General features: G+C 39.1%; 1 protein-coding gene across 2 annotated transcripts in view; it reads right to left on the bottom strand.

Moving 5' to 3' along the window:
* The window catches only part of LOC5568466 (multiple C2 and transmembrane domain-containing protein 1), a 215,088-nt gene extending 200,103 nt beyond the window's left edge, over positions 1–14,985 (bottom strand). The window contains exon 1 of one of the 2 annotated variants that reach the window (XM_021840302.1): positions 14,739–14,985. The gene's annotated coding sequence lies outside the window, so the exon portion shown is untranslated. Of the gene's footprint in view, positions 1–14,610; positions 14,668–14,738 lie in introns of those variants that run through there. The other variant, XM_021840303.1, reaches the window with a different exon arrangement.
* Positions 14,986–15,655: the final 670 nt, after the last annotated feature.

Here is a 15,655-nt window from a genome sequence, read left to right as displayed (position 1 = left end):
GAATTCATCTCTTCAAATTCGATTTATCAACCAAGAGCTCATTATTAAAGTCGGTCAGTATGAAGCCCTCAGTGCTGAAATCCAGAGAGAATGAATGAAAAAAAAAATGTAAGCGTATTGTAGACCTAAATCCCTTGTGTCTCGTTGGAGTTCTCAAAGTCAGAGAGAGGCTTAAAAACTCCTCGTTGTTGTTCAAGAAAGCCATGAAGGTTCAGAAAATCTGCTCGTCATATTGCCTTGGATATTCTACACATTCACCGTCGTTTCTAAACCCAGTTGAGATGGTTTTCAATTGAACTGTCTTAATCATTGGCAATGTGTTCAGTGTTTGCGTGATGATTTTTTCATTAAATGGCCTCGTTTTTGTTTGCAAACAGTATACCCTTTTAATAAAAATCGTATTAAATTACACCAAGTATAATTGTTTAGCATGAGAGTAAATAAAATACCAGTACATATGTGGAAATTTGAAACAATAAATAACCAAACCTATCCTGGGAACAGATAATTTGGTGTATACCGTCGAGTGCAGGCAGTTTAATAGCGTATAATTGATAAAATTGCATTGATATGGCAAGTTTGATTAAACAGTCAGAGAATTCATCTCAGCCCGGCGGGAGTATGTTGGTGCCAACGCCAAATTAGCGTCTCATTCCGTTTATGAAAATGCCGCATTACAAATTTTGTTATTTCCATTCATCCCGACCGCTCGCGCAAGGCACAGTTGTGTAATTTTCATTCTAACCTACTGAACCATACCACCGCACCGCAAAGAAAATCAAACCACCACGGCGCAGCTTGAAAAATATCAATAATAAGCTCCTCCTTTCAGCTGGAAGAAGGTAATCGTATGTTGCCATCTCCACTCTTCTTATTATATAAGACGCATAGGAGTAAGAAAAATCATCAGTTTTTGTTTGTATCTCAAAGAGTGAACACCAATAAATAAGTTAAAAGTTCCTGTTCTTTTTTGCATCCCGGCCAAAGCAGTCCTCCAGAGTTAATCTCCACCGGCGATCCATCCTGAGACGAAGCATACAGTCCACTTGAGAAGACTTCCGCCTGCGAAGCTGTGTAGCATTCACCGATTTGGCTTGAGTGGTTCCCCCCCGCTGTCCTTTTTAGGACAATTGAGTTGCTAAGAACCACAAGATAGCCACCATCCGCTCTTGCGAGAGCACCTTGAGAGAAATTTAGAGCTGCACAGTTTCGAGGTTGGACAGTTCCGATTTTCCCACTGGAGCCGGGCTAGCGCTCCAACACTGATCTTCGATTATTTTCCATTACAAGACAATTTGACTTGAAGGTTTAAAAAAACAAAAATGAGCACAACCAGTGCCAGATTTGGGCTTCGGGGGCCCGGATAAGAACTCATAAAGGGGGCCCCTGTTATAGCTCAATTCAGCACGTATTGGATTTGAGTTTTGAACGAGATGGTCGCACAGGTCGGACAAAACCTCAAATGCGTCCTAAACAGCTTAAAAATAATAACATATTAATTTTTTTTGATATCCAATTCCATCCCATTGAAAATAAACGTCAAAATTAAAATTCGATTTTCTAGTGCTATTTGCCCATATTAAGATTTTTCATCCAATCAAATAAAACAAAACAGAGAGCGGTACAGGGCAGCGAGAGCCGAAGAAAAGCGAATCCACCGCAGAAAGAAAAGACAGCACGAAGAAAGTGTGGTAGCTGGCGCTTAAGAAAGCATGAACCGGAATGATATGCGGAGATTCTATGCAACGATCAATGGTGCGTGGCACAATACCGTACCAGTGCCCGCCATGTGCAATGATCGAGAAGGGAATTTGATGACCGATAAAACGGCGGTGGCTGCTAGGTGGAAGGAGCACTTTCAGCCATTGTTGAACGGTGAAATGGAAATGTAGCGAGGAACAGGATGAACATAGATGACGACGATCAAACTGTGGACCCACCGACCATAGGAGAGGTTAAAAAAGCTATCAACGAGCTGAAGAACTATAAGGCTGCTGGGAATGACGAGATCTCAGTCGAGCTTCTCAAGCACTGAAGCGAGCAACTTTACCAGTCGACCCACCGAGTACTTCTGAAGGTATGGGAGGACGAAGAATTGCCCACCGGCTGGTTGGATGGCCTCATCCGCCCTATCTACAGCAAAGGGCATAGACTGGAGTGTGCCAATTACAGAGGAATTACCCTGCTGAATTCGGCGTACAAAATTCTGTCGCGCATCTTGTTCAACAGACTGAGACCGCTCGAGGAGTCCTTCGTCGGCGAATACCAAGCTGGTTTTCGTGAGGGCCGTTCGACAACGGACCAGATGTTTAGCTTGCGAAGGATCCTAGACAAATTCCGGGAGTATAACTTGCATACTTACCATCTGTTTATTGATTTCAAGGCGGCGTACGACTCAGTGAAAAGAAATGAGCTTTGGCAGATAATGTCTGAAACTGGTTTTCCGACGAAACTAATTAGGCTGATATGTGCTACGCTGAATGGTTCGAAATCAAGTGTTCGGATCGCAGACGAGGTGTCAACCTCGTTCGTGACGTTAGACGGATTGAAGCAGGGAGACGCACTTTCGAATTTACTGTTCAACATTGCACTCGAGGGTGTTATTAGGAGATCTGGCGTGCAGAGAAATGGCACTATTATCACAAGGTCGCACATGTTCCTTGGCTTTGCGGACGATATAGACCTAATTGGAATCGATCGCAAGTCAGTGGAAGAGGCGTTCGTGCCTCTGAAAAGGGAGACAGCGAGGATAGGCCTGACCATTAATTCTACTAAGACAAAGTACATGGTTGCAGGTAGAGATAGAGTTAGGCATGGTGGTGTGGGTACTGAGGTAGTGTTTGATGGGGATATGTTTGAAGTTGTTGAAGAATTTGTTTACCTTGGAACACTTGTGATATGTGACAACGACGTTTCCCGCGAAGTGAAAAGACGTGTTGCGGCTGCAAATAGGGCCTTTTACGAACTACGTAACCAGCTTAGGTTCCGCAGCTTGCAAACGGAGACAAAATTCGCCCTGTATAAAACATTGATTCTTCCGGTGGCTCTCTACGGGCACGAAGCGTGGACGTTGAAAGAATCAGACCGGAAAGCTCTCGGTGTTTTCAAGCTGTGCTGCGGACAATACTCGGTGGGAAACGCGAAAATGGTGTATGGCGCAGACGCATGAATCACGAGTTGTATCAAGTATACAAAGATGCGAATATTATCAAGCGTGAAAATACGGCAGACTTCAATGGGCTGGTCACTTAGTGTGAATGTCGGAAGAAAGAATTGCGAAAATTATATTCTGCAGGGAATCAGCTGGCTGTACGCAGTAGAAGAGGACCTGACGACCCTAAACGTTCGGGGCAACTGGAGAAGTTTCGCCCAAGACCGACGAAGATGGAGCTCTACAATACGCCCGACAATGGCGTGACGCTACGCTGTAGCCATCAAGGTATCAAGGTAGGTAAGCTTGTATGAGAATCGGCATTTATCTACTTTATTCGTGGCAGAACTATATATTCTATAGTTTATATTGAAAGTTTACTCTGTGCCTTTATTGAATTTAAAGAAAACTACATCAACCACGTAATGCAAAATGTAAACATATTTAGAAATAATGACTACCGTAATAGTGTGACCACTGTATTGTTACGCAATGGTCAAATTTGACAAATTAGCGAAAAAAAATATTTTCTTTGTTCTCGTTAATTTTCGCCTTAGGGTGTCTCCATTGAGGTTGTAATTGAGTTTTGCATCTTCTTAGAAAAAAAAATGAGCAGGGTGATCTTAAGCTAGGTTTACATTTTGAAACAAATTTTAGTTTGATTTAACCTGTAATTGCGTTCGTTAGCAGACTTCTTAAAAATATAACTATATAAGAACAAATCTGCGCGATTCTCGCTGAAACCAGGCCGCAATTGGCACAAACCGTTAGAATTCCAATTTTATGTAACTAATCGCTAGTATATGCTAAAACTAAAAGGTGATCCTTTCGGTTTTCTCAAATAGATGGACCCTTCGTACGCCAGCTTGGAAAAAAAATGCGAAAATGCCCATTTTTTTATAAATAATAGATATTACTTCGCGTGATATGTCTCATATTTACCTTGGAACATATAGCAAACTTAGTGGCATCGTATAAAAGAATGATATAGCTTTCATTTGAAGCTAAAATAATTCTGGCGGTCATTTTTAATTTCGTCAGAAAACCTGTTTTTGAATTTTGAGATCACCACGAAATTCAACAACTAACAAGGTGAAAAACTCATTCTACAATTTAAAATCAAGATGTCGTCAAAATCCAAGATGGCCGCAAGATTTTATAACATCAATTAATACTCTAATTTTTCACTCGACTTGAAGAAAACAACGTAGAAAATGATTTATAAATCGTTCATTTCATAGAATAAACACAATTGCTCATCTAGTTTTTGCAGCCTAACTTACTCTAGATTCTTTTCGGCTTTTTGATGGTGATCTTAGAATTCAAAACGGGCGCTGCTGATGGTGAAAAACTGGTTTTCTGACTTAATTAATGATGGCGTCCAAATTCAAAATGACCGATAGAAGTCTATACGATGCCACTAAGTTTGCTAAGTGTTCCAAGGGAAATATGAGACATATCAAGCGAAGTGATACCTATGATTTAGTCTAAGTCTTAGTTAAAAACTAAGCAATCCTAAAATGCCGATAATTCATGGAATTGATTCGCTTTGAAAAAAAAAACATGATGCAATTTTTCCTACAAAAAACCTAAACATGACGTTAAATTAAAAAAAATTGACTTGAAAAACAAATGATGGAACAATTCAAATAAAGGTCACTTTAAATTATTTTTAATATGTTATGTTTTATAGTAATTCACTTGCCGGTTTGTGTAGGGGAAAAGCGCCACTTTTCAACCCAACATTAGTATTCGACCTATTCATACGATTTTGGCCTACCTTGTTTCAAAATCCAAAAATTGTCAAAAAAAATCTTGTAGATCGAAAATTAATTCTTTCACCCTACTTGTTATCGTACACTTTGTATGATTATAACGATTCACATACGTTTTAAATTTAAAAAGGCGCAATATAAAAATTTTAGGTGTTGTATCATCATGACTGCTTTTATTGTTACCACTTACAGTAGTGTCATGAGTACAACACTGCGGCAGCCAAGGAATAACTCACGTAAAGCAGAAAACTAAAATGTTGGATCAAATGAACTGACTTTAAGGCCACCATAAGTTAAAGCTTTCGATTGATTATGCTGAAATGAAGAGTTTGGTTAAAAGTGTCTTCAGCTAAATTGTTTATAGTAACATGTTCTTAATGTTTGCTGAAGAACGCAACCACAATTTTCTACAAGGAAAAATTGGTTCAAACTTCAAACCCAAATAAGGACCATCCTATCCGTCTGAGGTGCTAAACTCAATTACAAACAACTTGTATGGAGACTAGGGCGGTTCAAAATTTAAAAATGTTTGAAAATCAAATTTCCCATATGTTTTTTTACCATCCTAGGTGGTGATTTTAAGGTGGCCCAAAGACGATGTAGGTTTACATGGAAATTACTATGGAGAAATTTTGAGAAATGTTCCAAATACGCTAGTACTGTAATGTAAATACACACTTGTTATTCCATAGTAAAAACTCATTCTTCAAGCCATAATAAAAACATTTGCTGAAGAGAAAAATTCAATCCGATGGATAGCAAAAGAGATATTCATGAGTTTGTTTGCTATTATTTAGCTTAATATGAGATTATAGCCTTGCAAACATGTACACAAATCCTAAACAAAATTATTTCATAAGGCATTTGTTTCTACAGCAACATTCTTCTTTAAGATTGGAGAATGAGTTTTCAATATGGGCTGATAAGTTTCTACTTACATTACAGTACTAGCGTGTTTGGAACATTTCCCAAAATTTCTCCAAAGTAATTTCCATGTAAACCTACATCGTCTTTGAGCTACCTTCGAATCACCACCTAGAAAGCTGAAAATTTCACAGAACACTATTTTTATGGTAAGGATGGTACAATTTGAATCGCCCTAATGTAGACATCATACGTCTAAAATAAACGAGAACAGAGGAAACCCTTCTTGCTTAATAGGGTTCTAAAGCCCTGTCCCAATGTTAGTGCCAAACGATTAAGTTTAGGCCAAAAACGCATGTTTACTCAATTTTTTTAATGTTTTCCGTTGGTTTAAGTCCAAAAAAACATTTTTTCATGTTTCTTTAGATTTTGTCACACCTCTTGGCTTAAACTGAAATTTTGGGTATATTTTGTTTTCCGTGTCCCTTCCGAAATGTCAGATAGGAACAACCCCAGTGTTAAAACTAAAACCCCTGTGGTGTTTTTGTCGTCTACGCGAACGTCAAACATGATCAAAAGTGTCAAGGTCCATTTATGAACCCAATTTTTAAATTAAAGTTTAAACATGATATAGCCGTTATTTGAGCGGGAAAAATTGCTAAAGTAGTTGCAGTAACATGCTCTTTCGTATTACAGTCAAACCTCCATGAGTCGATATTGAAGGGACCATTGACTCATGGAAATATCGAGTAATGGAACAGAAATCCTTCGGAAGCTGTTTCGTGGGGCCATCATAGATGCCACGAAATTTGGTTTTTAGTATGGTTCCATGAGTCGATATCGAGTCATGGAACATCGACTCATTGAGGTTTTAGGACCCAATTGTCGACTCGAAACATTGTGCATTGAAAGATATGAGAGTAACTTTCGATTAACGTCAGATGCAAATAATTTTATTGCCTTGAAGACTTGTAGTCAGAAGGTTTCGTTTGTGTTTGGTTCTAAAGTTCTAATGTAATAGGCTCAAAAGAGGTTATTACACAATTCAAGTCAAATAAAAGTTTTAGATTTGCTATAATTTCTGCTCGGGTTATCTCTCTCAACACACTATGCTTCTATTAGCGATCTCCCGCTCTCGCTGAAAGCCGCCTGCACGTGAGCTTGTATGCGGGATGTTGGGGATGCGACGTTTGGCTTTTTTTGTTGTCACAAATCGTGCTTTATGTGGCGCTCTTGTTTGATGTGGGGACACCACTACCAGAGCCGTAGCGTTGCCTCATGGCGCCCTTGGCGAACCTCTATTTGTGCGCCCCTAGTCAAAGTCAAAATTTAACTTTTTTTCTCATGAAACACGTTAAACTTACCATAAAAATTCCAAAAGGTTTATTTTCAATTTTTTTCTGCGGCTTCTATATGAACGCATTTTTAAAAACACCAAAGAAGTGTCATGCTAAAGCTTAAGTGTTCACTATTCACTTTAAGTGTTTACATTTAAAATACATGAACTGTCAATTTATTTTAAGAAAACCCCCAAAATTTGTTTTTAGATGAACTGTCTGAGTATTGTGTTTTTAATACATTTGTTGATGAAATTCCATGATATTAGCGTGAAAGAAATCGGCGTAAAAATAATAAGCTTTTAACAATGTTAGCATATAGTAATAACAAATCTCAATACTATGGAGTTCAATTTTTTGAATTGTGTGTGATAAGTTCGTCTGAATGAGTCATTCTTATTCCATATTTTTTAAGTCAAAATTGGTGTAAATATTCTATTTAGGATTCTGAAGATAAATTTGTCAGGTCCCTGTAGAGGTTTTATCTACGATTCTGTCAGGGAATTCTTTGAAAATTGTATCCAAGACGATATGATCATTGCAGTGATGAATTTTGTAGAATTATACTCAGAATGCAATCAAAAGTATTCTGACTAGTATTCAATCAAAATGACACCAACTACACACTTAAATTATTTTACGGATTCCTGTGAAATCTCAACAGCTGAACGGTTCGGTAAAATATATTAACGGAGTACGATAAATTTTCACAGTATTCGGTAAAAAATCACCGGAATCCGTAAAATTCCGACGAAATTACGGTGTTTTATTTCACCGAACTGTTCAGCTGTTGAGATTACGGTGAAATTCATCATAGGAGCTTAGTGTGTATTCTGTTAAAATCCAGATATATGTCCACGATTTCCTGTGATAAGATATGTTGTTTTCAACAGCGTTATTATTGTTGTAATGAACGGTGTTTAAAACAGTCTTAGTTCTAAATTCGTTTGAAATTTCTTCTCACAAAAATATATCTCGCGTTCAGTATCATAAGGGCGTAACTGCAATGATCGATTTCTCTTCATCGACTTTCTCTTTAGCTAATTGCTTTACCGGACGACTGTTTTCGACTGCTATTTTTGACTCAGTAGTAAGTACTCATCATCCTTCATCGAACTACACCGTCAAATGTTTCTAAAACCGATTGAATTTCGTGTAATCATGCAAAGAGAAAATCGACGAAGAGAAATCGATCACTGCAGATACGCCTGTATGATACTCAACGCGAGAATATCATTCAGCTAAATGTCAGAATGTACCTGGCTACCAGACATACTTGTACACTAGTTTTAAAAAATAGAAATAAATTTCAAAAAATAACTAGCAAATTTTAAAGTAAATTTAATGAGTTTATAATTTTAAGAACTCTTGTCAGGAATTTTCAAGTTCTGAATACTGAAATCTTCTGAGATGCTTTCAACACATATTGTTAAAATATCACAAATGTGTTAATTTTTCCACTTTGAATTTGACACTTATTGGCTATGACTCTTCCAAAACTTTGCCAAGTGCGTCACGCATTTTGGCGCCCCCTGAGAGCTGGCGCCCTTGGCGGGTGCCAACCTGGCCAACCGCACGCTACGGCACTGACCACTACCAAAGCAAAAGTTCTCAGTAAACGCGTGCTTTTCGGTGTACGGACCCCGTGTATCGAGCGGATTGATTTTACTGTTTGTTGTGTTGCATCAGAAAGTCGCACGACTGTGTTGTGATGCATTGGCCGATGAACTGAGCTTATTCGTTAATTAGGGTTCCCTATCAATTCTTAGCACATTATTCGTCATTTTCCTTCGATGACGGAAACAGTTCTAAGAGGTATTTTTTCGGTAAAAACCTATTAACGCATACCACTTAGTTTCAGAAATAAAAAGTATTACAATTTCATTGCAATGAAAATATGTTCATTGAAACATTGGCCTGATGTAGTTTTTTCGGCGTCGAATATAAATTAATGTAAGTTTAGAACTGTACTACCGGATTACAGAGCATTACGTCCTCACTGGGACAGAGCCTGCTCCTCAGCTTGGTGTTCTTATGAGCACTTCCACAGTTATTAACTGAGAGCTACTTTGCCAAAGTTGCCATTTTCACATTCGTATATCTTGTGGCAAATACGATAATGCTGTATGCCCAGGGAAGTCCAAGAAGTCCATTACGAAAAGATCCTGGACCGACCGGGAATCACCTTCAGCATGGCTTTGCTCTGTGGCTGCGGACTCTGCCCACCAGTGCGTTCACAGATGCGTGCATAAAATGAATACGCAAAGCGGTTCTATTATAGCTATTCTTTCATTTCTGCACCGATCGTTGATATCAAGGTTGGTAGAATACGACCCTGTTTCCGCACCGGTAGTTGCTTTTCTTGCTTCTGGCTTATCATTATTGACAGCTACAGTGTTGGAACGTCATAACGTGAAGTGTTTGTTCCGCATTGTTTGGACGTTTAGACAAAAAGTATCGCTAATGAATTCCTTTGGTTATTTCCACCAGGAATTCCACCGGAATTTTCTTCAGAAATTCATCGGGTGATTTTTTCAAAAAAATCCTCCAGGGATGTCCCATGAACTCCTCTTAAGCTTTCCCCTCCGGGGTCGAGGATTTCCTCCATGGAGTTCCACCAAAAAATGCTCCGGAGATTTGTTTTTCAAGAACTCTTCCGGATTTTTTTTTGCACCTCCACCGGGAATTCCTTCGGATTTTCTTCATAATTCGTCCTGATTTTTTTCGAAATATCTCCAGAATTTTCCAGAGTTCCTCAAGTACAGGCAAACCTCCATGAATTGAAGTTCCCATCGACTCATAGAACAGAAATGCTTTGGAAAGTTGATTGAGAGGACCATCATAGTAAACATGAAATGGGATTCTTCTGAAGTTGCTTCGAATAATTCACTACATTCCCTCCGGGAGATTGTCCAGAGTTCCTCAGAAAATTTCTCAAAAGTTTCTCAGGAAATTTCTCTAGACTTCTTCTGGGAATTCTGGGAATTCCTCTAAAAATTATTCCGGGTTTGCATCGGCAATTCTTCTGGATACCATCCCGCCATTCCTCGGGACATCGTCCGGATTCCACCGGTAATTCTTCTAGATTTCTTCCAGAAATTCCTCCAGCGATTCATTTGGATTTCTAGAAAGTTCCTCCGGAGTTTCTTTCCAACTGTTGGAATTTTAATTTTCTCTTTTGTTTCTCCAGGAATTACTTCGGAGTTCGTCAAGCAATTACTCCGGTGTTTCTCTAGAAACGCTTCCGGACTTCCTCCAATAACACATCCGGAGTTTCTCCAGAAACGTCTACTAAGTTTCTCCATGAACTGCTTCGTAGTTACTTCAGGATTTCCTTTGAAGATTTTCTAGGGTTTTGTCCAAAATTCCTACAGGAATTCCTTTAGAGTTCCTTCGGAGCTTCACCGGTGATTCCTCCTGAGTTGCTCCAGAAATTCCTCTGGAGTTCTTTCACCAATTCTTTTGGATTTTATCCAGCATATGCTTTGAGGTTTCTTCAAAGCTTCAGGAAGAACTCCGGAGAAATTTCTGAAGGAACGCCGGAAGAATTGTTAGAGGACCTACAGAGGAATTCATGGGGGAAACCCGGAAAATTCCTTGAGGAACACCCGAAAGAACTACGCAACTATTCCAAAGGAGCTAAGAAGGAAATCCAAAGTACTTCCCGGTGGAACTTTGGAGGAACTTCGGAGGATATACTGGATTTCATCCAGAAGAATTGCTGAAAGAACTCCTAAAGAATTTCTGGAGCAACTCAGGAGGAATGAACGGTGAAGCACCGAAGGAATACCCAGAGAACTTTAAAGAAATTCCTGTAGGAAGTCTGGAGAAAATCCTACAGAATCTCCAAAAGAAAATCCTAGAAAAACTATGGAAGAACTTCGGATGTGTTTCTGGAGGAACTCTGGAGGCGTTTCTAGAGAAACTCCGGGGTAATTGCTTGACGAACTTTAGCGATATTCCTGGAGAAACTGAGAAGAAAATTCGAAGGAATTCCTGGTTGAGCTCCAAAAGAATTCCCGGAGGAATTCTTGGAGAATATCTCCAAAGGAAATCCCCGGATTATTTCTTGGAGGGAATTCTCGGAAAAGTTCTTCAAAGAAATCCCCGGGGACATTCCTGAAGTAAATCCTCTAAGAAATTCCTGGAAAAAATCTTCGGAAAAAATCCTGTTGCAAATTTTCCAAGAACTACCTGGAGAAAATTTCCAGAAAAATTCTCTGAAAAGAATCCCCGAAATAATTTCTGAAGAAAATCCCCGGAGAAATTTCCTAATGATTTTTTTGGGTTAAATACCCAGAGGAAATTCTGGACGAAACCCCCTGAGGGATTGCTATTCGAAATTCCCTTGGTAATTCCTAGAGCAAATCGCCAGGGAAGTTTCTGAAGGAAATGCTCAGGGGAATTCCTAGACCAATCTCCGGAGGTGCTTCTAGAGGAAATTCCCGAAGCAATTCCTGGAGGAAAGCACAAAAGAATTTCTGGACGAAATCCCCGTAGGAATTGTTATTAGAAGACCCTTGGGGAATTCCTGGAGAAAATTCTCAATAGAGGTCTTGACGAATATCCCAGAAGGAATTTCTATTTGATATTCTCGGAAAAGATCCTGGAGTAAATCCCCAGAGGAATTCTATAAAACAATCTCCGGAGGAATTTTTTAAGAAAATCCTCAGAAAAATTTCTGGTGCAAATCCCCGAAGGAATTGCTATTGGAGATCTCCTGAAGAATTTTTGAAGAAAATCTCCGGAGGAGTTCTTGGGGGAATTCTCCGGAAGAAATGCCTGGAGCATATCGTCAAAGAAGTTTCTGGAGGAATTCCTGGACGAAATCCCTGGAGGAATTTCTGGACGAAATTCTCAGAAAAATTCCTGGAGGATATCCCAGGAGAAGTTTAGAGAAAAAAAATTCTCTAAAAAAATCCCAGAAAAACTTTTTGAAGAAAATCCTCAGATGAATTTCTGGACGCAAACCCCAAGATAAAATCCTGCACAAAATCTCCGGAGGAATTGCTATAGGAAATTCCCTGATGAATTCCTGGAGAAAATCCCGTGAGGAATTACTATTGTAAATCCCCTGAGAAATTCTCAGAGGAGTTCTTGGGGATATTGGCAGAGTAATCTTTGAAATCCCCGGAGGAATTCCTGGAGAAAATCCTCAGAGAAATTCCTGGTTGAAATCATAAGAGAATCTCCTAATTCAAATCACAAGAGAAATTCCTGAAGGAAATCTCCGGAAAAATTCTCTGAAAAAAAATCCCCGACAGATTTTTTGAAGAAAATACTGGACGAAATCCCTGGAGGAATTACTATAGAAATCCCCTGTTGAATTCCTGAAAAAAAATCTCCAAGGAGGTCTAGGAATACCCCCAGAGAGAATCCTTGGAATTCTCGGAGAAATTCTTGGAGTGAATTCCCTAAGGAATTCTTGAGGGAAATCTCCAGAGGAATTCTATGAAAAAATCTCCGAAGGAATTTCTGGAGAAAATCGCCGTAGGAATTCCTGGACGAAATCCCCAGAAGAATTTCTGGAGAAAATTCTCGGAGGTTCTTGTGGAAATACCCGGAGCAATTCCTGGTGAAAATCTCAAAAAGAATTTCAAGACCAAATTTCCCGAAAAATTGCTGGACGAAATCCACAGAGTAATAGCTATTGAAAATCCCCAGGGGAATTCTTGGAGAAAACTTGCAAAGGGGTTCCTGGGGAAATCGCCGAAGGAATCCTCTCAAATCATCAAAGAAATTTCTTAAGAAAATCCCAAGAGTACGAAATCCACGGATGAATTTCTGAAGCAAATATATACCCGACGGGATACCTTGAGCGAGTCCCCGGAGAAATTCTTGCAGCAAATCCCCGGATGAATGCCTGAAAGATATCCACTGAGGAATTCCTGAAGAAAACCCCTGAGTAAATGTTGGGGGATATCCCTGGAGGATTCCTTGAAATCCCCGGAGGAATTCCTGGTGGACATTTCTGGAAAAATTCCTGCTGCAAATCCACAGCTGGTTCAAATTCTCTGAAAAAATCTCCGAAATAATTTCTGGAGAAAATCCAAACAAGAATTTCTTTATGAATTTCTGGACGAAATCCTGGATGAAGAGGAATTGAAAATGCCATTGGGAATCCCATGAGAAATTCCTGAATAAAATACCGGAGGAGTTCTTTGGAGAAATCTTCGGGGGAATTCTTGAAAAGAATGTCCCGATGTAATTTCTTAGAGGTTCTACCGGTAATTCTTTTCGAGCTACACTGGGAACTTCTCCGAATTTTTTTTTGGGATTTTATTTGGATTTTCGAGATGTTCCTCCAATAATTTAATCGGAGTTTCTCCAGTAATTCCTAGGAAATCCTCCGAAGCTCCATTAGGAATCCTTCTGGAGTTATTCCGAGAATTCCCCTAGATATCCTCCGGGAAATCCTGCAGAGTTTCTCCAATACATCTTCAAAAATAAAACGGAACAATAAAAATACTGACGAAACATGAGACTGCACGTCATTTGATTTGAAGAATAGCAACAGTTGAATCGGTTGGATAGCGTTGCCAAATATACAAACGCACTGTTAACCGACATGGTAGATTGCTGTTTCCCCACGCTGCGGTGGGCATAGTCTAAGGAAGGCTCCTGCCGCCTATAAGGTAACGTCCATATATTACGTAAAGCTAAAATTGGAAATGTTTGGCCCTCTCCCTCCTCCGTAACGCTTATTGTATGAAAAATTTAAAAATTGTCTCTGAGCCGTAACGCTTGAGCCTACTCTTCCCCTTCCCCCCAGAGCGTTACGTAATTTGTGGATGCCGCCTAACTATACATATCACAGCGCAACAAAAATGACATTTTTGCGTGTCTCAAGGATCAAATTGTGTGTCTCTAGTAGATTTGGGGTTGCTGAATCTGATGCCGTTCTCAGAAATTTCCCAGCACGTCACAATTTTTAGGTACAGGTCGCCAAATATTGGTTTTATTTATGTTTACCTAAAATTTGAAGTATATGTTATCAAACTTTTTTGTGATCTTATCCACCAAGCATACAAAAAAGGACTTAAACTTTTGTTTTAGATATATTTAGGTTGAAATTGCACGATTAAATTGATTTTTTCGACACGCTTGCAGTCTCCATACAAAATTCTTCATTTATCTTATACGGCAAAATACAATACTTTTCTAAACCATCAGAAAATAACTTTTCTGCATCAAAAGTATTATAAACTTTGATGATAAGTATTGTTCTACACATGGAGTTTGAGTTCTGTGACAAATTAAGCAAATAAATTGCTTTACAAGCTGGCAAACTTGCATGCAAGTTGGCTGAAATAGTAAATTTTTGCATTTTCAACAACCAATATCTCAAAAACTAGACGTACTATGATATTTCTGTAAACGGCAATGGATTCAGCAACCCGTAATTAAGTAAATAGAGGTATTTTGATGCTGGAGACAAAAACGTGTTTCGCAGTGTATTTTGTGTGCACCCGATGATCCTTACCATCATACAAAACACAAGTTGTTCCTTTTCTTTTGCTTGAGTGTCCAGAAAGCACGCAACATTAATCCTGTCACATGATCTGAACTGCGATTTCATAGCTTTTATCACACTTATGGAAGCTTCCTTACCACTTTCGTACTTCTTATCTGTCAATTGGCCTGATCTGGCATGATAATTGACGTTTCAGCAGTAAATCACACGTTTGATGAGATTTAAACAAATTATCACATTATAAGCCAACTTTCAAGATCAGAGCTTCGTATTCGAGTAACCATCAGCAGAGTTGAGATCCTAGTAACATTTCAATATTACACAATTACACTAACGATATGTAATACAATCGGTGGAGGAATAACCTTTAATCACAAAACACTTAAGACAAGAAATTGGTGGTTCCCGTTTTTTTTGCACGAAAACTGCATCAAGTGCAGTACCCGGATCGCGACGAGCTTTTACGCTGCAGTACTCCAGACGACGACGATGGCAAACTGTTACTTCGTAGATTTAGTTTGTCAGTCAGTAAGTCAATGGGTCCCCAAAGTTTCCTGGCACCAATACCAGGTCATAGTGTTGTTTTCGTGGATTGAGACAGTATGCGGTGAGAAAATGCGTGCGCAAGTTCTCCTGCGGTGATGTCGCGGGAGTTTTCCTCGTGACAAAAACTTGCCAAGCCGGTAGCGTTTTCCTGGTGGGTGGTGATTCTTTGTTTGAAAACACGTTGGTCGAAAACAAACACATGAGAGTAAATGTGGGGGGTTTGGAAATAATTTTAGAAGTGTTGCTGTTTTTAAAGTTTTATCTCTTTTCATTGTGGGACTCATAATGAAATATTCCTTATTCCAAACGAAACGAAATATTAGAGCTGAAGAATCCAAATATACTGAATAAATTCACAAAACTTATTCAATATATTGAAATAATCTGTTCGAGGGCCAAGAATTTGTCCTGTTTATAGTTACCGTTTCGTCTCAAATTCCCAACATGACTCATATTCCGAACAGCGGCTATTGCAAAGATAAGAATTAATTTGTTCACTACTTTCATA

This window comes from Aedes aegypti, chromosome 2 (assembly GCF_002204515.2).
Source record: "Aedes aegypti strain LVP_AGWG chromosome 2, AaegL5.0 Primary Assembly, whole genome shotgun sequence".
NCBI classification, from domain to species: Eukaryota; Metazoa; Arthropoda; class Insecta; order Diptera; family Culicidae; genus Aedes; species Aedes aegypti.
Note: the sequence above shows the minus strand (reverse complement) of the source record. Positions and strands in the feature narration are given on the sequence as shown.